Below are 23,749 nucleotides of genomic sequence, written 5' to 3'. Positions count from 1 at the left end.
ATTGGATTTGGATTGGTTTGGATTGGTTTGGATTGGTTTGGATTGGTTTGGATTGGTTTGGATTGGTTTGGATTGGTTTGGATTGGATTTGGTTTGGTTTGGATTGGTTTGGATTGGATTTGGATGGTGTTGGGCCATTGGGCCGAAGGCCGTTAGGCCGAAGGTTGTTTATTGAAGGTCATTATTCGAATGGTCATTAGGCCGAACGGTCATTAGGCCGAATTAACAAAAAGAAGTAAAAATTGAAAATGGAGAAGTGCTTTCTTCACCTTACCCCTTCTTCCTTCTTCTATCTGTCTTATTTTTTCCTCTTCTTACATTTTTCTTTTTCGCTCTTCCTTCTTGCTTCTTCTTATTTCCTTCTTCTCTGCTACTTATTTCCTCTCCCTTCTTTCTTCTTCTTTCTGCATTACTCACCCTTCTTTCTTCCTTCATTCTTCTTCTTTCTTGGTTCTTCCTTCTTCCTCTTTCTTCTTTCTTCTTCCTTCTTCCTCCTTTTTTTATTTTTTCCCCACCCTTTTCTTTCTACTTTCTTCTTCTTGTTTCCTTCTTCTTTTTTTCCTTCTTTATTTCTTCTCTCTTTCTTTTTTGATTCATCTTTCTTTTGCTTCTTTTTTCTTCTTTTTTCTTCGTTTTCTCTTCTTCCTCCTCAATTATTCCTTCTTTCTTCTTCATTTTTCCTTCTTCGCTTTTTCTCTCCTTTCCACTTTCTTTCACCCCTCTTTTTCTTTCTTCTTTCTTCCGTTTTCTTCCGTCTTTCTCTCGTCTTCCTTCTTTCTCCCGTCTTCCTTCTTTCTTATTTTTTCTTTCTTCTTCTATCTTCCTTCTTCCTTAATCCTTCTTCCTTCTTCCTTCTACCTCACTTCACACAACTCATTTCTCACTCCCCAGTTCTCATTCGGCCTAATGGCTATTCGGCCTAACGACCATTCGGCCTAATGACCCAGCAGCGATTTGGATTGCATTTGGATTGGATTTGAATTGGATTTGGATTGGATTTGGATTGGATTTGGATTGGATTTGGATTGGATTTGGATTGGATTTGGATTGGATTTGGATTGGATTTGGATTGGATTGGATTGGATTGGATTGGATTTGGATTGGATTTGGATTATGATCCAATGAGCCGATTCTAAGACTCGATATCGACTCATGGGAGTAAATTATGCCATATTGAAAAAAATAATTTTTGGATTACTCTGATGGTTTCTTCAAAAAGCTTTCAAAAGATTTCCTATTCAACATTTCTTTATTTCCATCAGTCGATGGAAATACCAACTAATAACCAACTCCTAACTCAATACCCCTAATACCAACTCATGGAGAATTGACTGTATTTCTGATGTATGTAGTTTATGATGCAAGTTGTTACATATTGTTAGAGACACGTTAGTAACATTATGGTTTCATACTGGTTTTATAACACTCTTGTAGAGTAAATTATGGTCTTCAAGAGCGTATTAAAACCTAAAATGTTATTTTGGAATGTATTCTTCTGTTCTTTTGAAGAGTAGATTAGAGGGAGGATGTAGTGATTATGGTGGACTCTGGTAGATTATTTTGTATTATGCTGAACTTTTTCATTTCAATACAGATTGAATTGAATCGGTGTTGGCGTTCCTCCTGTACACTGTAAGGAGTGCTCGAGGTAAATGCTGCTGGTCGGTTCATGGAGACGAAAATTTGCATGTGTAATCAGTCTATTGACAATTTTTCAGACGGATGGTAGTGTGGCGCATTCCTTCCGCAGAAGTGTTGAATTTTATTCAGCTGGCCTTTCAGTCAAGAGAAAAAATAGTTTCAATACGACGCACTGTAGCTGAATAAATTTCAGAACTGAATTTCGACAAAAAAACTTTTATTACTGATTCTTACTCAAATATTTACCGTATCTCTGTATCAGGAAAATAAACAAAAAAAGCTGAGACCTTGCGAGAAAAAAAAATTGGGTTCAACAAACATATTCCAACATGTGTGAATTTACTCTTTAATTTAACAATTATAAGTATTACGAAACAAAAAAAAAAGATAAAGCTTGATACATCCCAAACTTCACTGGAACGATTGAGGCTCAAATTTCATCCTGTATTCACAAAGTTAGCGAACTAATCCCCTTCGAAAATTGCTTCATCCCGTCAACATGCTTCAACTTTTCCGTTTTCCGAAAAAAGCGACAAGCGATCCAGAGCGAGCAAGCAGCGCCAAACTTCACTCGTCCATCTCGTGCAGCGACGACGCATCCTTCAGCTTGAATGGTGTAAGCCCTATAAATATTCAAATTAAATTTATATAAACTTTATGAAGCGCATAATTTGCCATCGTTAAATATTCGCTCAACTTCCTTACGCCGCTTGGTGCTCGCTCTCGCCCGCTAGCTTCAATATGTTATGTGGACACCAAAATCCTCAGCCCAGCTAGAATCCCATTCTCCCGCTTCACAATGGGGCAAATATTATTTTCCCTGGGAAGAATCGCTACTATTGTGATTTAAACAATATGACATTAATATTGCCAGCCGCTTTAATTTTTAATAACCGTGGTTAAATATACTAAAACCCCAAGCTTAACTATCAAAACATTATTTCCGTTAACAACACGGTCTAAACTAACAATTTGAACGAATTTGACCGCTAAACTGAATAAAACCGTCCAATGGTGCATTCCCGAAGGCAACAAACGGGAAGAAGGAAGTAATATGACTTGCGTGTTTTCTTCTTCCAGGGTCGTGCAGCAGCGTCCAGCCAAGACGATGAAGACTACGCAAAGGACGACGACGGCTTCCGGAAGATTAATGGCCTCTGGCCCCCAGAGGGACAGATCAAAAGGAAGATGGCGCACATTTTTCTCCGCTTGCTGGCGGCTGCACCGGCTTCATCACCACCAGCAGCCACCTCCCAGATGTATGTATGTGATGCGAGCTCTCTGGAAAACTGATCGGCCAAGAAACGAGAGGGAGGCCCGGTTCGTTCCACATCGGATTACAATATGTCAGTTGTTTCCGTCGTAAAAGCGTAAAAAGTTCAGTTTTCCGGACCGGCTGTGTAGCAATGTGTTGCTACGCCTGTGAGCGGTGGAAGTCATAAGGCTCGTAAGAAAAATTGTTGGCTTTGGATGGAGAAATGTTTTTCAACTGGGTTTACTGATGGAGGGCACCAGATAGAACCAATCATTAACAGCCAGCATATATTAAGTTTTATTGGGTGGTAAAACAAGAAGGCATTGTTTAATTGGTTTAGGGTCATTTGGCCGAATGTCGTTTGGCCGAATGTCGTTTGGCCGAATGCCATTTGGCCGAAAGGGTCATTTGGCCGAACGCCATCTGGCCGAATGCCGTTTGGCCGAATAGTTGAAATTCTCCGAATGAAGAATAAATGAAGAAGAAGGGAAAAGAAAGAAGAAAGAACCATAGAAGAAGAAAGAATCAAGAAGGAAAAAAGAAAAACAAAAGAAGTAGGAAGAATAAGGAAGAAAGAAGGAAGAAAGAAGATAGAAGACGGAAGAAGGAAGAAGGAAAAAGGAAGAAGGGAGAAGAAAGAAGGAAGAAGGAAGAAGGAAGAAGGATGAAGAAAGAAGGAAGAAGGAAGAAGGAAGAAGGAAGAAGGAAGAAGGAAAAAGGAAGAAGAAAGAAGGAAGAAGGAAGAGGGATAAAAGAAGAAGGAAGAAGGAAGAAGGAAGAAGGAAGAAGGATAAAAGAAGAAGGAAGAAGGAAGACGGAAGAAGGAAGAAGGAAGACGGAAGAAGGAAGAAGGAAGAAGGATAAAAGAAGAAGGAAGAAGGAAGAAGGATAAAAGAAGAAGGAAGAAGGAAGAAGGAAGAAAAGAAGAAGGAAGAAGGAAGAAGGAAGAAGGAAGAAGGAAGACGGAAGAAGGATAAAAAAAGAAGGAAGAAGGAAGAAAAAAAAGGAAGAAGGAAATAGGAAGAAGGAAGAAGGAAGAAGGAAGACGAAACAAGAAAGCAGGAAGAAGGATAAAAGAAGAAGGAAAAAGGAAGAAGGAAGAAGGAAGAAGAAAGAAGGAAGCAGGAAGAAGGGAGAAGGAAGAAGGAAGAAGGAAGAAGGATGAAGGAAGAAGGAAGAAGGAAGAAGGAAGAAAGAAGAAGGAAGAAGGAAGAAGGAAGAAGGAAGAAGGAAGAAGGAAGAAGGAAGAAGGAAGAAGGAAGAAGGAAGAAGGAAGAAGGAAGATGGAAAATGGAAGAGGGAAGAAGGATAAAAGAAGAAGGAAGAAGGAAGAAGGAAGAAGGAAGAAGAAAGAAGGAAGAAGGGAGAAGGAAGAAGGATGAAGGAAGAAGGCAGAAGAAAGAAAGAAGAAGAAAGAAGGAATAAGGAAGAAGGAAGGAGGAAGAAGGAAGATGGAAGGTGGAAGATGGAAGAAGGAAGATGGAAGAAAAAAGAAGGAAGAAAGAAGAAGGAAGAAGGAAGAAGGAAGAAAAAAGAAAGAAGAAGGAAGAAGGAAGAATGAAGAAGGAAGAAGGAAGAAGGTAGAAGGAAGAAGGAAGAAGGAAGAAGGAAGAAGGAAAATGGAAGAAGGAAGAAGGAACAAGGACAAAGAAGAAGGAAGAAGGAAGAAAGAAGAAGGGAGAAGGAATAGAAATAATGAAGATGGAAGAAGAAAAAAGGGAGAAGGGGGAAGGAAGAAGGAATTAGAAAGAAGAAAGTAGCAAGAAGAAAGAAAGGGGAATGAAGAAGGGAGAAATTAAAAGGAAGGAAAAATAAAAAATAAAGAGGGAAAAAGAAAGACGGAAGAAAGAAGAAGGAAGAAGGAGAAGAAAGAAGAAAGAAGAAGGAAGAAGGAGAAGAAAGAAGAAGGAAGAAGGAGATAAAAGAAGAAGGAAGAAATTCTCTGTTCACTTTTCTCTTCCCACTTTTCACATTCCACTTCTCACTTCTTACTTCTCATTACTCACGTTTCATTTCTTAATCTTCGCTACTCGTAATTTGAGGTAAAATTTTTAACTATTCGGCCAAACGGCATTCGGCCAAACGACCCGTTCGGCCAAACGGCATTCGGCCAAATGGCGTTCGGCCAAACGGCATTCGGCCAGACGGCATTCGGCCAAATGGCCTGACACCGTTTAATTTACTTATATTTTTGGAAAGTACAAAGCTTTTAAAATTATTGAAAAACATAAATTAGACTGAATGCCAGTTAAACCGAAATGACATAGAAATACAAGAACCGAAATGAATACTGGATTGGAGATATTTGGTCGATGGCAACCAGCAGATCGACTAAAGTGTACGTTTGGCCTACAGATTAGTCAGTCAGCTTAAAAATCGTAAGGCAAAATAGTTGGATGGGCTTGGGCAACAATTGATGAAGTCGTGCTGATAATTTGGCCGTTCGGTTTGTTTAGCTGCAGTTGGGATTTTGTTTCTATAGTTCTCCGATATGTCGAAGCAAGAAAAAACTACAACATTAGCTGGTCCAATCATCCTTTTACAGCTGTTGCTGATTGTACCTTTTAGCATCATACGTAGCATGTTCTTGATAGTTGTGCCCGAGATTACATACCATGAACCGACCACAACATAGTTCAACGTATTTTTAACCCCCGATTGCCGTTGCACCGATTCGCCACAGTCGATCAAACAGCACGAATTGTTACTCCACATTTGCACTTTCCTATGCAAATATTGCACCACCAACTCACCACCAGGTAAGGCACCACAATGCCGTTCTCAGATCAAGAGACCGCTCGCGCGCGCGCTCGTCTTTTCCGATTGTGTTGCTGATGATGTTGAAGAGCACTACCGCCATTACTCCATCATAATGGCGATAATGGTCCGGCCAAACAAACCTGAACTTGCCGGGCCAGCAAGGGGGGGAAGGGATCGGCGGATGCGGCAGCATTAAAATAAACGACAGGCACGACTCCTTATTCTTTCATGCTTAATTGACGCCCATTTGAGCCGGTATAATTCATCTTATTACCGACCACCCGAGAGTCAGCGCATTGCGGCTAGGGTTGTACTTGCTGCAATTGCTTCTGCAGTTCTCGATTCGATGCTGGCGTAGAAGTTGAGGTCCGCGGAACAGCGCGGGACCAGCGGCGGAGGTTGATCGCATTAAACTGCAAGAGCGCAAAGTGCATTTGCATTATGGTGGGTGATGCGATTCGCCACGATTACGGAATTAGCTGGGGGCGATGGTGGCGAGTCTGATGAATTGCCCAAAAGGTGAGTTGGAACGAAGGACGAGGGACGGCGTTTGCGGCCAATTGCGCTTCGTCGTCGTCGGGGAGGAATGCAATGAAGCCATTTCGGTTGTAGGGAGGTCCAGTTGATTTCGCGTGAAAATGTGAGACGATCGCCGCTATGGAGACGTACGTTTGCGTTATTTTTTGTTGTTGACTTGGGTAATCAATACTTCAAACGAAGAAGGACCTTTAAAGGGCACGGGGTGGTATTTCGTGTGCAATTTTTCAATTTGTATTTTTCGAGTATTGAACGATTCCTTTGTGGAGGAATGCATCCTATCTATACTGCCGTCATTCATGTTTCCTAGTAGAAGGTAATCTTATTACGCTACTCGAACGTAACCTGTGTATATTTTTTAAGATTTCGTCTTGAATAGAGGATAAGAATAGAGAATAAGTACGCTAGACTGATGCTTTGAACCAACTAAGCTACGAAGGACCTCTGTCGGCCTACGCAACTTAGCGGCTACTGAATGAGCCCGAGATTCCCAAATTGAACGCTTAGTCGAAGAACTCACAATCCATTTCCCAAAACCAACACGTCTACATGTGTATAGTAGACATTCACATTTGATGGAACGTGAGTATTCAAATTGTCTAGTGGCTACACACATTCTTTATCAGCAAATGCACTGATCAAGTAGAGGTTTTTTGTGCGGCTTCACTCAGCAGACACCAAGTTGCAAAGGCTGACGGAGGTTATTCGTTGCTAAGTTGTTTTAAGCACCAGTCTAGCGTACTGAGGGTCGTGGGTTTGAGTCCCATCGAAGGAAAGTGGTTACCTTCAATACATGTTTCAAAAAAAAAAATCTTTCACATCATGTACATCTTCACATCTGAGTTTTCAGAAAATTTCAAATTAATTTCAACGTTTCGATCTGGAGGTTTAGATCTTCTTCAGGGCCAGTCAGTGTCGCTTATTGGTGTGACGGTGAATAATTACATCGGTGCATTAGTATATTACTGTGTAACTTACTCGAGATTAATCAACGATTAATCCACATTATTTTATTTCCCATCAAGCTCAAGTTCTAATCAACCTGTCTAGGTCACACGATGGTCTGTCAGGTGAATTGAGGTAAACGGTACATGTAAGATTGCAAAAGTGTTTTGGGGATGCATGATATCATCTTACATTGCATCAGCACCATTAACAAGATGATGAATGGCTGGTGAAGAACAAGAGAGAGTCACTACACAGTATGTCCCTATTGCACTATACCATGACCAGCTGTTGCCAGTAACAGAACTACCTACAATAATATTACTGTGGGGTGCTCGTGGTTCAGGGTGATGATGGGATGGTCAAATTGGAAGTTGAGCAAAACTTGTCAATTCCATTATGCCATGTTGTAATGTAATACTCAAATAAAGTTAAGGACATAGTTGGAAGAGTACCACGATGGCCATCAATATGGCACCTGATCTTCCACGGGTCAACCCCACACCTCGCGCACTCCTCTTCCACCAACATTTGAATGCATCGAACAAAAGTTTAATATTCAAATTACAAACCTGTTCACAGCATATTTTTTCACTTCCCGTGATAATGAACATGTTTCTCCAAAGAGTCCTATATGTATTTCGGCTCGAATTATATCATAAATCAGCAGTTTCGTGCCAATTTAATAGCATTGAAAAAATCAAGTTTTTACTCACTTCTCCGTAATGTTGATGGAATGCAAATTAAACATCATTTTATGAAATCAGTCACTTGTTTGAACCGAAAACTTCATAAAAACTGCTATTTTTGCCCGAAAAAAACTAATAAAAACTGATCGCGGAGCGAATGTAAACACCGGCGGCACCGATAGCAGCAAACTAATAACTAGGGTGGTTCAAAAATGATTTTGCTACGCCAGGCTCAGTCGATTATGTTTCATATTTTGGGTGTCGTTTGATGGGCTGGTTTAAATAGAGGCTTATCTTGCACAGGTCGTTTCAGGTTTGTATTACTGACAGTTGATATGGCGAGGTTGAATTTAACATTATCCTGATTGTGGCACTCCGTCATTGGGCGCTGGCGAGGGGGGAGAGGACACTCGGAGCATGGGACGGAATCGAGTGAGCGTGTTGGAGCTGGGTCGTTTTTTGAACCACCCTACTAATATTTTATGTTTTTTTATAAATACGACACCAATACTACTACAGTATATGACAGTTTTTATTGTACCAATACTTTCAAAGCTTTGTTTTGGTACTCAACCCACCTTCACCTTAAGCTTACAAGCAAACAAAAACTCAGTAATCAACCAAAGAAGTACATAATTCAATCCAATAAAAACCCAAATTTATCCACCAATGGTGATTATGCCTTTCTCGATTCAATGTGTTGAATTCAATTAGTATGGTAAATGCAACGTAAATTGCCTACATTTTGGCGGTTAAAAACTTTGATGCGATTATATCACGCTACTTAAGAATTACTCAACTATACGAGTAATGGATTGCGTCACAGCTAAATTGATTAATGACTTAAAGTGTGCATGTAAACAACGTATTTGTTAAAAGAAAAATAGAAATATTATTCAAACCGAATGAACAAAAACAATAGTGTCCAACTAGGAAAGTTTCTCCGTCGAATGAAACTAGTTGCACTCGAATCGGTCAAGTCCTTCTATATGAAACGTGTTTAACAAAAAAAATTCCCGGGGCTACACACATCCACACACACACACACACACACAGACGGACATTTACTCAGTTTTTCGAGCTGAGTCGATTGGTATATAACACTATGGGTCTCCGATAATTCTATCAAAATTTGGCTTTTGGAGTGAAATCATAGCCTTCTGGTACAACTTTGTTGTGCGAGAAAGGCAAAAACATCTTGCGGAAAAGTTATAGAGTACAAAACTAAGCCAGAAGTAATTTGCATTTATTTCGTTTGTTATTCTCTACTGATATGGCTTTTTAGTTCTCGAGGATTTCAGTCCGGAACCCAGAAGGAGTAGCTGACAGGGCCGATCCGCCCTTAACCTTCTTCGGATATTAGAAAAAACTTACGAATAAGATGTTGGGGTCATATTGACCCAGAAATGTAAATGTTTATAAAACAGTCAAATTATAACCGAATTACAAAGTTTATATACCGTTCGAAAGATAAACTCATCAATTTTGTGGCTATGTGGTGATATGCTGGTTCTGGAGACAATGGCCACCGGGAAACGACTTCCACGGGGACCTTGTCGGTCATATAAGGGGAGCATAAAAATCGCTCCATATATGCCATTCGATCGCTAATTCTTCATATATTCTCTTAAAACGGTAATGCATGGTCCATGAGAGGGTTTCCGACGAAAGTGGCCACTCCTGGTACATGCAAGGTGCCCCCGGGGAACCCGCAGGAGGGGACATTTCCGTTTTAGCACCAAAATATGCCGTGCGGCGGCTCTTTTGTCATGATTTTCCACCAAACAGATGGTTATGCGCTTGAAATCGATAAGTGACCACATTGGCCACTCCTGGTTCATGCAAGGTACCCCCGGGGAATCCGCAGGAGGGGACATTTCCGTTTTAGCACCAAAATATACCGTGCGGTGGCTCTGTCGTCATGATTTTCCACAAAATAGATGATAATGCGCTCAAAATCGATAAGTGACCACATTGGCCACTCTTGAAGCCTATGAGGTGCCCCCGGGTTACCCGTAAAAGGGGACATTTCTGTTTTAACACCAAAATATGTCGTGCGACAGCTCTTTCGTCATGATTTTCCACAAAATAGATGATTATGTGCTCGAAATCGATAATTGACCACATTGGCCACTCTTGGAACCTCTGAGGTGCCCTTGGGGAACCCGTAGAAAGGAATATTTCCGTTTAAACTCCAAAATATGCCATGCGGTGGCTCATTCGTCATGATTTTCCACAAAATAGATGATTATGCGCTCGAAATCGATAATTGACAACATTGGCTACTCTTGGAGCCTATGAGGTGCCCTCGAGGAACCCGTAAAAGGGGACATTTCCGTTTTAACACCAAAATATGCCGTGTGGCGGCTCTTTTATCATGATTTTCCACCAAACAGATGGTCATGCGCTTGAAATCGATAAATGATCACATTGGCCACTCCTTGTATATGCAAGGTGCCCCCGGGGAACCCGTAGGAGAGGACATTTCCGTTCTGGCACCAAAATGTGCGGTGCTGCGGCTCTGTCGTCATGATTTTCCACAAAATAGATGGTTATGGGCTAGAAATCGATAATTGACCACATCGGCCGTTCTTGGAGTCTACAACCTTAATTTTTTTCGCCGAGATCTCAGCATTTTTTGTTTATTTTCCCGAGGTGGGCACCGCCGAGTTTCAGCAAACATAACTTTGCCGAGATCTCAGTAAATGTGACGTTGCCGAGATACAGCAAATATTTTGCTGATAATCAGTAATAAACGAAATTTTCTGCCGAAGTTCAGTTTTGAAATTTACTGAGCTACAGCGGTGCCCAATTTTGCCGAGCTCGAGGGGCCCCCAGGGAACCCGAAGAATGCGATATTTCCATTTTAACACAGAAATATGCCGAGCGGCGACTCTTTCAGTGTGTTTTCCCACCAAAGAGATGTTATTCTCTCGAAATTAATAAGTGACCACATTGGCCACTCTTGAACCTATGAGGTCCCCTTGGGAACCCGTAGAATTGGGCATTTCTCTTTCGTCATGATTTTCCAGAAAATAGATGATTATGCGTTTGAAATCGATAAGTGACCACATTGGCCACTCTTGGAACCAATGAGATGCCCACGGGGAACCCGTAGATGGTGACATTTCCGTTTTTATACCGAAATGAATAAGTGACCACATTTTCCATTTTGGAACCTATGAAGTACCGCCGTGGAGCTCATAGGATAGGACATTTCCGTGCTTACTCTTACTCTTACTTAGGGCCGATGCCCACGTAGCGTGTTTTCAAGCTGCGTGCACGCCGCGTCCACGCAAGGTACCCGGCATCAAATGTAGTCGTGCACACGTTTACGTGTGGGGGCAGCAGGGACCATGTCCAAGGGCTTGACGACCCCTCCCCAGCTGTCTGCGAGTCAGGGAGAACTGCCTAGGGCGTGGTGGGATTTAGCAGTGGGCTCTGCTAAAATCCCTCCCAAAAAACCACAAGTGCCCGTAAGCAGACTCTATCAAAGCGACTGTGTGCCGCTTCAAAAGCACAAGCCCAGGGAGTGCCAATTGGCATGGGGAGTGTCCCTACTCCGGTAGGGTAGCGCGTGAGCTGCTTCGGCAGGGAGTGAGTGATCTGGTTGTGCTGAGGCAGGAGTGTCATAGCGTGTCGCCGCTATTGTCACCTCGAAGCGCAGCAGAAGTCTGAGTATGGACTGCACATGCTGAGGTAGGAGTGTCGTAGCGTAGTATCGTTGATTCGTCCCTACATACCGCTATCGACACCTCGAGGCATGGCAGTGGAGTGTTACAGTGAGCACCCGAATAAGGGTCACATGGAGCGAATGGTCTTTGGAGAAGCTGCTTCGGCGGCAGGGTAGCAGTGGGTTGTACCCACACACCTACAGTTGTGCACATGTGGTGCATGGGGAGTGTCCCTGCTTCGGCAGGGTAGCGCGTGGTCTGCTTCGGCAGTGGTGTGATTGATCTGCTCGTGCTGAGGCAGGAGTGTCGTAGCGTAATATCTGTAGGCCCAGGCAGTTACCGCTATCGACACCTCGAAGCGCAGCAGAAGTCTGAGTATGGACTGCACATGCTGAGGTAGGAGTCGAGGTACCTTCTCGACACCTCGAGGCATGGCAGTGGAGTGTTAGAGTGAGTACCCGAAAAAGGGTCACATGGAGCGAATGGTCTTTGGAGAAGCTGCTTCGGCGGCAGGGTAGCAGTGGGTTGTACCCACACACCTACAGTTGTGCACATGTGGTGCATGGGGAGTGTCCTTGCTTCGGCAGGGTAGCGTGTGGTCTGCTTCGGCAGTGGTGTGATTGATCTGCTCGTGCTGAGGCAGGAGTGTCGTAGCGCAATATCTGTAGGCCCAGGCAGTTACCGCTATTGACACCTCGAGGCATGGCAGCGGAGCGTCCGGGAGAGCATCCAAGTAAGACTCAAATGGAGTGAATGGTGTGCGAGCACCCAAGTCAGTCTCGCGTGGGACGAGTGCCTGTGTGAGCGATAATGAGCGAGTACGCTTAGTACTGCCATCCCCCAGAAGTAGTACTGCGAGGTAGTTCCTGGGGAAACGATGGTGGAGCCCAAGGAGTTTAGTCGGTATTACCGGTATGGTCGAGTTCGACACTCCAGTACTTTCGTGTGGTAGTTTGGCAACTACAATGCACGTGTACTGGGTTAGTGTGTAAATGCATTCTCCCTTGTAAAAAAAAAAAAAAAAAAACACGTTTACGTGTGCATTACTCCATTTGATGCTGGGTACCTTGCGTGAACGCGGCGTGCAAGCAGCGTGAAAAAACTTTACGTGGACATCGGCCCTTAAAGACATGCCGTGCAGCGGCTCTTTCACTATAATTTTCCATCATGCTATGGGTATGCTCTTGAAATCTAATATCAACCCGGGGGAACCCCAGGCCCAGTTTCAATAATTGTGGAGTGCCGTGAAGAATCCATTGAAAGTGTCTGTGCACACAAAATCTCACTCACTTTTTAGGAACTTTTCCTCAACCGAATTGCTCGCAGTAAAAAGCATTCGACGAAAATCCTGCCCTATTGTTTCCTATTGAAAATTGGCCAGATCGGACTATGGGCTCCGAAGTTATGGCCAAAATACTAATTTCAGCAGCGGCATGGGAAAATCACTTTTCTGGCACTTATGCTCATCCGATTGGCTTGCAAAAAGTTGCGTTCAGCAGAAAATTTTAGAACCCAGCCCAGAAACTATTTTTTAATTTGACTCAGTACTCAATTTCAAATGAAGAACATTTCAAGCGCATAACCAACTTTTTGAAGACTTGTGGCCAGGGTAGACAATGATAGACGAAGATAAAGCTGCCGCAAGCGGCACAGTACATTTCATATAACCATGAAAATGTCCTCTCCTACGGGTTCGCAGGGCATCTCAAAGGTTTCAAGAGTAGACAATATCACTAATCAACTCCAAGCACATGACCATCTATTTGGTAGAAAATAACAAAGAATGAGCCACCGCACGGCATATTTTGGTGTTAAAATGGAAATGTACTCTTCTACGGGCTCCCGGGGGCACCTCATAGGTTCTAAGGGTGAACAATATGTCAATAATCGATTTCGAGGGCACCTATTTGAAGGAAAATCACGACGAAAGAGCCGCCGCATGACATATGTTGGTGTAAAAATGGAAACGTCATATTCTACGTGTTCTCCGAGGGAGCCTCATAGGTTTCAAATGTAGCCACCCAAGTAACATTTTTAGTTTTATGACGGTCATGAAAACCATTATTTGCTCTACATGACTTCAATAAAACTAGGATAAAACCAAAATGATACTAGGGCAATGTGGTCACTTATCGATTTCGAGCGCACGTCCATCTGTTTGATGGGAAAACACCGGAAGAGCCACTGCATGGCTTACATTGGTGTAGAAATGGAAATGTCCCCTTCTACGGGTTCCCGGGGGGCCCCTCATAGGTTCCAGGCGTTGCCAATGTGGTCACTTATCGATTTCAAGCGCATAATCATCTATTTTGTGGAAAATCATGACGAAAAAGACGCCGCACGGCATATTTTCGTGCCAAAACGGAAATGTCCTCTCATACGGGTTCCCCGGGGGCACCTTGCATGTACCAGGAGTGGCCAATGTGGTCATTAATCGATTTCAAGCGCATAACCATCTGTTTGGTGGAAAATCATGACAAAAGAGCCGCCGCATGGCATATTTTGGTGCTAAAACGGAAATGTCCCCTCCTGCGGGTTCCCCGGGGCACCTTGCATGTACCAGGAGTGGCCAATGTGGTCTTTTATCGATTTCAAGCGCATAATCATCTATATTGTGGAAAATCATGACGACAGAGCCGCCGCACGGTATACTTTGGTGCTAAAACGGAAATGTCCCTCGTGCGGATGCCCCGGGGGCACCTTGCATGAACCAGGAGTGGCCAATGTGGTCACTTATCGATTTCAAGCGCATAACCATCTGTTTGGTGGAAAATCATGACAAAAGAGCCGCCGCACGGCATATTTTGGTGCTAAAACGGAAATGTCCCCTCCTGCGGGTTCCCCGGGGGCACCTTGTATGTACCAGGAGTAGCCACTTTCGTCGGAAGCCCTCTCATGGCCATACATTATCGTTTTAAAAAAATATATGAAGAATTAGCGATCGAATGGCATATATGGAGCGATTTTTATGCTCCCCTTGTATGACCGACAAGGTCCCCGTGGAAGTCGTTTCCCGGTGGCCATTGTCTCAAGAACCAGCATATCACCCCATAGCCACAAAATTGATGAGTTTATCTTTCGAAAGGTATACAAACTTTGTAATTCGGTTATAATTTGACTGTTTTATAAGCATTTACATTTCTGGGTCAATATGACCCCAACATCTTATTCGTAACTTTTTTGTGGGTCGTTCCTGTTGCACCTTAAAATACTTTTTCATGTCAGATGCTTCATTTCCACAAAATATTAAAAGTCAAGAAATTTCAGAAAGATCGGATTATCAGGTAAAAAGTTATTCTACTTTGAAGTTTCGTTTTGGGTCATATTGACCCCAACATCTTACTAAGGTTAAACACGTGGCTTAAGCGGCACTCCCCTTGGGAGACCACGTGTACTGATTTATTACCCGGACGAGACTCTCCTTAGGGCGAGTCCATTTAATCTCCTCGAAAGGAATTTTACGGATCGTTTCAGCTAGCAGGCGAACCAACGACCGACCGGGTTTACCCTAATTATCGCAACGTGCTTATACAACCAGAAGGCACTCAGAGAAATCGGTAAGGGATCCACCCATACTCAAGAGCGACGCAACGGGTTATGCTGCTCGCAACATCAAATCATCGGAGATCCACCGATCGTCGCGCAACAAACAACACATAGAAGGCTGTAGCACAAAAGATCGAAGGACAAAAGGTCGAAAGTCAAAAGGTCGAAGGGACAAAAGGTCGAAGGGACAAAGGGTCGAAACAAAAAAACTGCGTCAAAAGGTCGAAGGACAAAAGGGAGAAAGGTGCTTCGTTCTTATCTTTTCTCCCTTTAACCTTCTATTTTCTTCCATCTTTATTTTGCCTTCTTTGTTCTTCCTTCTTAATTCATATGTTTCCTTCCTTCCATTATCCTTTCTTCTATCTTATTTCTTACTTTTTCTTCCTGCTTCCTTTCATATTTCACCTTCCTTTTTCCTAACTTCTTTCTTCCTTCTTTCTTCTTTTTTTTCCTTTTTTCCTTCTTCCTTCCTCATTTGTTTCTTCCTTCATTCTTCATTCTTTCTTCCTTCTTTTCTCCGTCTTTCTTCATATTTTCTTCCTTCTTTCTTCTTTTTTCAAATTTTCTTCTTGTTTCCTGTTTTTCTTCCTTCTTTCTGTTTTCTTCCTTTTTTTCCTACCTTTTTCCTTTTTTCTTCCTTCTTTCTTCTCTCTTTCTTCCTTCTTTCTACCTGCTGTTTTTCTTTTTTCTTGTTTCCTGTTTTTCTTCCTACTCTCTTTCTTCCGTCTTTCTTCCGTCTTCCCTCCTTCTTTCTTTTTTCCTCCCTTTTTTCTTCTTCCTTCTTTTTTCCTTCTTTTTCCTTTTTTTTTGCTACTTGTTTTCCTTATTTCTCCCTTTTTTGTTCTTTATTTCCTCTATCTTTCTTTCTTCCTTCCCTGTTACTTGCTTCTTCTTCTTTTTTGTTTTTGTTTCCTTGTGTCGTCTCTCCTTTTTCTTTCTTGATGATTACTTCATTGTGTCTTATCTAATTTTTCTTCATTCATTCTTCTGCTTTCCTTCTAATTTCTTTCGTTTTTTCTTCTTCATTTCTTCCGTCTTTCTTCTTTATTTCTCCTTTTTTTCTTCTTTCTTTCCACGCTTATTTCTTTCTTTTTTCTTCTATTTTTCTTCCATCCTTTTTCCATCATTTTTCCTCCTTACTTCCTTTTTCCTTCTTGTATCCTCTTTTCTTCATTTTCTTCCTCTCTCTTTCTTCTTTCTTTCTTCCTTCTTCCTCCCTGTATTTCTGCCTTTTTATCTTTTTTCCTACTTTTCGCCTTCTTTGCTTCTCTCTTCCATTTTTCTTCTTTCTTCCTTCCTTCCTTTCTCCTTCTTCCTTCCTTCTCTCTTTCTTTCTTTCTTCTTTCTATCTTCCTTTCTTCGTTCTTCTTTATTCCTTCTTTTTTCCTTCTTTCTTATTTATTTCTTTCCGTATTATTTCTTATTTCTTCAATCTTTCTTCTTTTTCCTTCCCTGCTTCTTTCCTCCTTCTTCATTTTGACTTCCTTGTGTCTTTTCTTCTTTTTTCTTCTTTCTTCCTTCTTTTTTCCTTCATTTTTTTCTTTCTCTCATCTCCCTTCTTTATTCCTTCTTCTTTCTTTCTTTTTGGTTGTTTTTTCTTCTGTTCTTTTTTCATCCTTTCTTTTTCTTATCGTATATTTTTCCTTCCTCATTCTTTCTACCTTTTCACTTGTCATCTTTATCTCACTTCTTACTTCTCCCTTCCTTACTTCTCACATCACACTTCTCACTTGTAACTTTTAATTTCTCATTTTTTCCTTTTTACTTCTCACTTCTCATTTCTCACTTATCAATTCTCACTTTCCATTTCTCACTTTTCACTTCTAATTTATCTATGCTCATTACTCCCTTCTCACACCTTACTTTTCACTACTCATTTCTTGTGTTTTTGTCTTCGACGTTTTGGCACATATTCGACCTTTTGACCTTTTGGCTCCCCCCCTGGGGGTAATAAAAAATACATATTAAAATGAAAAATATCAAAAAACTCCTCGGATTTGTTAAAGAATGTTTTGAAAATCCTCAAAATTATCCGAATTTTATTTTGTTGCAACCTCAAAATATTATTTTTTGGCAAAAAAATCTGAGGGGGGGGGGAGATAAAATAGATTTTAAATATTTGTATTGGCCTTACTTAAAAACAAATTTTGTGAAGAAAAACGTATCATCTTTTGAGCACATAAAAATAAATTACTATCATTAGAAGATGTTATGTTAAGCTAAAATTATATATTTTGAATTATCATTTTGATGAAAATGAGTGAAGAACTATTTTCATGAATTACAATTGAAGTTAATGAAGCCTAGCAATACTTTGATAAAAATAAGAATACCCTATGTTTTAACAAAGGGAAAATTCTAGAATGAAATGTCTTCAAGTGTTGGTATTTCATATGCGGTAGAAAAATGCGAAACTCGAAAGAAAAGGTTATGAATAAAAGAATGAAGAGAATCAACAATAAAATAAGGTTAAACACAAAATATATTAACGTGGGATTTTCGAATGACAAGCCTTTGATTAAAAGAAGGAAAAATTCAACAATAAAATCAAGACAAATTTTTCAAAACGACTTATCTGCTTTTGTAAACGAAGATTCAAACGACGATTTGACGAATCTGATAGCTCTCCCACGCAAAATAACACCATCAATAGGTAGGTGAAGGTTTCCGCTACCTGTTGATGGTGTTGGTTTGCGTGGGAGAGCTATCAGATTCGTCAAATCGTCATTTGAATCTTTGTTTACAAAAGCAGATAAGTCGTTTTGAAAATTTTGTCTTGAAATATAATCAGGCGAAACACAAATAAATATAAATATGTGAATCTCGAAAGAACGGCCTATGACTAAAAGAAGGAAAAATTCAACAATAAAATATCAGGTAAAACATAAATGTGCAAAGGAATGGTTGATCAACACTCGACGTTTTGCCCAATTTTTTCGACCTTCGACCTTTTGTCCAACAACCGCAATTTCTATCTTTTGTTCTTTCAACTTTTTGTCTTTCGACTTTTTCATTTTCGACCCTTTGTCTTTCGACCTTTTTTCTTCCGACCTTTTGTCCTTCGACCTTTTGGCTCAGATTTTTTTGTTCGACCTTTCGACCTTTTGTCCTTTCGACCTTTTGGCTTAGATTTTTTTGTTTAGACCTTTCGACCTTTTGACCTTTCAACCTTTTGACCTTTCGACTTTTTGTCCTTTCGACCTTTTGGCCTTCGACCTTTTGACCTTCGACCTTTTGACATTCGACCTTTTGGCTCAGATTTTTTTTGTTTCGACCTTTTGAACTTTTGGCCTTTTGACCTTTCGACCTTTTGTCCTTTCGACCTTTTGACCTTCGACCTTTTGGCTCAGATTTTTTTTCGACCTTTTGACCCTTCGACCTTTTGTCCTTTCAACCTTTTGTTCTTTCGACCTTTTGTCCTTTCAACCTTTTGACCCTTCGACCTTTTGACTCAGATTTTTTGTTTCGACCTTTTGTCCCTTCGACCTTTTGACCCTTCGACCTTTTGTCCTTTCGACCTTTTGACCTTCGACCTTTTGTCCTTTCGTCATTTGACCTTCGACCTTTGTCCTACAACCGTGAGGAACGGGGAAATAAAAAGTGAGAGGTAAATAAGAAGTAAAAAGGAAAAAAGGAGAAAGGAGGAAACATATATAGAAGGAAAAAGAAAGGAAGAAAGTAAAAGAACAGAAGAGGAAAACAGAACAAAGAAAGAAAGAAGGAAGTAAAAAGGAAAATAGAAGAAAGAAGAAAGAAGAAAGGAAGAAGAAAGAGAGAAGACATAATGAAGCACAACAAAAAAAGAAGGAAGAAGAAGTAACAGGAAAGAGAAGAAATATGAAAAAAATTAGGAAGAAAGAAGAGAGAAATAAGGATGAAAGAAGGAAGAAAGAAGAAATAAAAAAGAAAGATTGAAGAAACATGGAATAACGAATAGATAAATAAGGAAGAAAGAAGAAAGAAAGAAGGAAGAATAGAAGAGGGAAAAAAGAAGGAAGAAAGAAGAAAAGAAGGAAGAAAGAAGAAAAGAAGGAAGAAAGAAGAAAAGAAGGAAGAAAGAAGAAAAGAAGGAAGAAAGAAGAAAAGAAGGAAGAAAGAAGAAAAGAAGGAAGAAAGAAAAAGAAAGTAGGAAGAAAAACAGGAAACAAGAAGGAAGAAGAAAGAAAGAAGGGAGAAAGAAGGAAGAAAGAGAGAAGAAAGAGAGAAGAAAGAAGGAAGAAAGGAGAAAAAAGAAGAAAGAAAGTAGGAAGAAAGAAGGAAAAAAGAAAGAAAAAAGGAGGAAGAAAGAAGGTGGAAAGAAGGAATAAAGACGGAAGAAAGAAAGAAGAAAAAAGGAAGAAAGGAAGAACGAAAAAAAAATAGAAAGAAAGACCAAAGATAGAAAAAAAGGAAGGAAATAACAGAAAAGAAAGAATGAAAAGAAAAAGGAAAAAAAGAAAGAAGAAATACGGAAGAAAAGAAGAAGAAAGGAAGAAAGAAGGATGAAAAAAGAAAAAAAAAAAAGGAGTCTGGGTCATTTGGCATAATTTGGAGCAGTGAAAGAGTAAGGGTTATTCGATTTATTTTTTCACATAGATAAAGTAGATCGAAGATACCTTCTGATAAAGTTGCCTAATGGACGACATTTTTCGAAAGGGCGGCAAATAAAACGGCAGAACTACTTCCGAGAAAGAGATCACATTCATCTTTGACTTATTCCAGTCAAACGGCCACTTCCAAAAATAAATCTCAATTCTCGTTGCTTGATGGCGGACAAACAATGCCAAAATCCAGGCAAGCGCCTTCTTTTAAAGAAGAAATCCCATCAACTATTTCCTTAACCAGGGCCGGCGCCTGCATTAAAAGAAGGGATCACATCCACCATTGTCATTGCCATTGCCATCACAGAAGGGATAACATTCATTATTCCGATCGAATACCTACTTTTAAAGAAGGAATCACATCCGCCGCTACCTTAACCCGGACAAGCACCCACTTTTAAATAATGGAACACATCCATCATTGCCTTATTCCGAGCAAAAAACTTAATTTAAAGAATAAATCACATCCTCCATTGTCTTAATCCGGGAAAGTGCTTACTTTTGAAGGAGAGATCACATCCCACCATATGCCTACCTTTAAAGAATCACATCCACCACTGCCTTGGTTGATAAACATTGTTTTTCACTAGGCAAACCATGCGTCTAATGGAGGGATAATAATTATCATTGCTTTATACTTGGCTAATGCAAGCTATCTACGAAATGATTATGTCTCTTTAATATTATTATCGACCGGTGTTATATTCATCATTTCGGTTTTTTCCCAGCACCACTTAGTCAAGCAACTAATTTGATGAATACAAAAAAAATATGCCAAATGTCCGTAAAGCAAAACGACCCTCACTTTTGATGCTGTTCACATTTATGAAAAATGACCGTTAAGCTAAATGGCCTTTATGTTAAATGACCCTATGCCAAATGGCGTTATGCTAAATGACTTTATGCCAAATGACCCGCTCCCGAAAAAAAAGTAGAGAGAGGCAAAAAAGAAAGAGTAAAGAAAAAAACCCAGATTAATCCACCTAGCGTTGGTGGTGCCTTTCTCGCATTTAGTTAAGACACCAACCTTATATGGGGTTTATATGGTCCGATGTATCATTTTCTTCATAACTTTTGAACGCAATGACCGATCGTTATAAAATTTAATAGTGATCAACAAGGCTTTGTCCCCTGTCGAATGAAACTTGTTGCGAGAAAATCGGTTAAGGATTACTATACGAAAAGTTGTCTAATGTTTTTTATAGCTTTTGTGCACACACATACACACATACACACATACATACACACGGACAGACAGACATGTGCTCAGCTCGTCGAGCTGAGTCGATTGGTATATAATACTATGGGTCTCAGAGGCTTCTATAAAATATTCGTTTTCGGAGTGAAATGATAGCCTTTCGGTACAACTTAGTTGTACGAGAAAGGCAAAAAGGAAGAAAGTAAAAAGAAAGAAGGAAGAAAACAGGAAACAAAAAGAAAGAAAAAAGGGGGAGGAAAGAAGAAAGAAGAAAGATAGAAGAAATAAGGCAGAAAGAAGAAAGAATGGAGGAAAAAAAGAAGAAAGCAAGTAGGAAGAAAAAAGGGAAAAAGTAGGAAGAAATAAGGAAGAAAAAGGGTAGAAAGATGAAAGAAAGTTGAAGGAAGGAAGGAAGAAAAATGAAAAAAGAAGTTAGAAATAAAGAAGATGAAATATGGAAGGAAGAAGGAAGAAAGAAGTAAGAAAGAAGGAAGGAAACATATGAAGTAAGTAGGAAAAAGGAAGAAGAGAATAGAAGGAAAAAGGAAGAAGAAATAAGAAAGAAGGAATAAAAAAGAAAGACCTTTCGTCCTTTCGACCTTTTGTCCTTCGACTTTTTGACGCAGTTTTTTTGTTTCGACCTTTTGTCCCTTCGACCTTTTGACCCTTCGACCTTTTGTCCTTTCGACCTTTTGACCTTCGACCTTTTGTCCTTTGACCTTTTGACCTTCGACCTTTTGTCCTGCAACCCGAGAGGCGACGAAGACGCCAAGCGCCTGCTTGATCGATGGCGGTTGGCTTGCCTGCTCTAACAGCGGCGATGCAGCAATGGCGACACGCGGTGGCAGCTTGTGATGGCGGTTGGCGGTACAATTAAACGGACCGATTTCTGAACCCTGTCTACGATGAGGACCCTCAGGCCTCGCCTGGACGATTTGTTGACGGATCGTCCGGCTTCCAGCGGGTTGACGGTTGCTGGGAAAGCTTTCGTCCGTGGAGGGGAAAAAATTCGCACGCTTGGGTGCGAGTACGGTTGCTGCGAATTAAATAACCAAAACGGCTAAACAGAACACTAAGCACAAGTACAGTACAGCATAGCTGGCTTTCTAATCTAAGGACGAACAAATATTTAATTAATTTTATGCACTTAACGACTTAACTAAAGACCAATAAAGCAGCTGGTAAGGATGATATCGAAGCTGAGGTCATCAAGATGGATCCGGAAAAGTTGCCCACTTGCTTGCACAAACTGATTGTCATAATCTGGGAAACTGAACAGCTACCAGAGATGTGGAAGGAAGGGGACATATGTACCTTCTTCAAGAAAGGCGACAAGCTGGAGTGCGAGAACTTTCGAGCGATCGCCTTCCTTACGGCTGCCTACAGAGTGATATCCCAGATCATCTTCCGTCGTCTGTCACCATTAGTGAATGAGTTCGTGGGAAGTTATCAAGCCGGCTTAGTTGACGGTCGCTAACAACGGACCAGATCTTTACTGTACGGCAAATCCTTCAAAAATGTCGTGAATACCAGGTCCCAACGCACCATCTGTTCATTCATTTCAAGGCGGCATACGACAGTATAGACCGCGTAGAGCTATGGGCAATTATGGACGAGAACAGCTTCCCTAGGAAGCCTTCCAGACTAGTCAAAGCAACGGTAGATGGTGTGCAACACTGTGTGAAAATTTCGGGCGAACACTCCAGTTCGTTCGAATCGCGCCGGGGACTATGACAAGGTGATGGACTTTCATGCCTGTTGTTCAACATTGCGCTAGAAGGTGTCATGCGGAGAGCCGGGTGTAACAGCCGGGGTACGATTTTCAACAGATCCAGTCAATTTATTTGCTTCGCGGATGACATGGACATTGTCGGCCAAACATTTGCAAAGGTGGAAGAACTGTACACCCGCCTGAAACGTGAAGCAACTAAAGTTCCCTAGTAGCACAGTTCGGATCGATTTTGTTGCAGCAACTTCAATGTGACTGGATTTCGCATATGAGTCACAGTAACTGATATGTGACAAGTGTGTTACTTGGGTTGGACTGGTGGTGAATGCCTCAAAGACAAAGTACATGCTTGTGGGCGGACCCGAGCGCGACAGGGCCCGCCTGGGAAGCAGTGTTACGATAGACGGGGATACCTTCGAGGTGGTGGATCCTTGCTAACGGCTGATAACAATGTTGGTCGTGAAATACGAAGGCGCATCATCTGTGGAATCGAGCGGCTACCTTCTACCAAAGCTGTGACACCACCAACGAGCTGGGAACCGGCTTCATAGTGCTGGGCAAGATGCGCCAACGCGTGATTGGGTGGCAGCCATGTGCAAGCTGAGGATAAAAGGCCGTTTCTTCAACTATAGCATCATCAACGTGCACTGTCCACACGAAGGGAGATCCGACGACGAGAAAGAAGCGTTCTATGCGCAGCTGGAGCAGACATACGATGGATGCCCACTGCGGGACGTCAAAATCGTCATCGGTGACATGAACGCTCAGGTAAGAAGGGAGGAAATGTATAGACCGGTCATCGGACCGGATAGTCTGCATACCGTATCGAACGACAACGGCCAACGATGCATAAACTTTGCAGCCTCTCGCGGAATGGTAGTCCGAAGCACTTTCTTCCCCGCAAGAATATCCACAAGGCCACATGGAAATCACCTAATCAAGTAACGGAAAACCAAATCGACCACGTTCTAATCGACGGCAAATTCTTCTCCGACATCACGAACGTACGCACTTACCGCAGTGCGAATATTGAATCCGACCACTACCTCGTCGCAGTATGTCTGCGCTCAAAACTCTCGACGGTGATCAACACGCGTCGGAGTCGTCCGCCGCGGCTTATCATTGGGCGGTTACAAGACGGTAGACTAGCCCAAGACTACGCGCAGCAGCTGACGGCGAATGTGAGCAGTTAGTT

This window comes from Armigeres subalbatus, chromosome 1, assembly GCF_024139115.2.
Source record: "Armigeres subalbatus isolate Guangzhou_Male chromosome 1, GZ_Asu_2, whole genome shotgun sequence".
NCBI classification, from domain to species: domain Eukaryota; kingdom Metazoa; phylum Arthropoda; class Insecta; order Diptera; family Culicidae; genus Armigeres; species Armigeres subalbatus.
The sequence above is the reverse complement of the archived record's forward strand: the minus strand, read 5'-3'. Positions refer to the sequence as shown.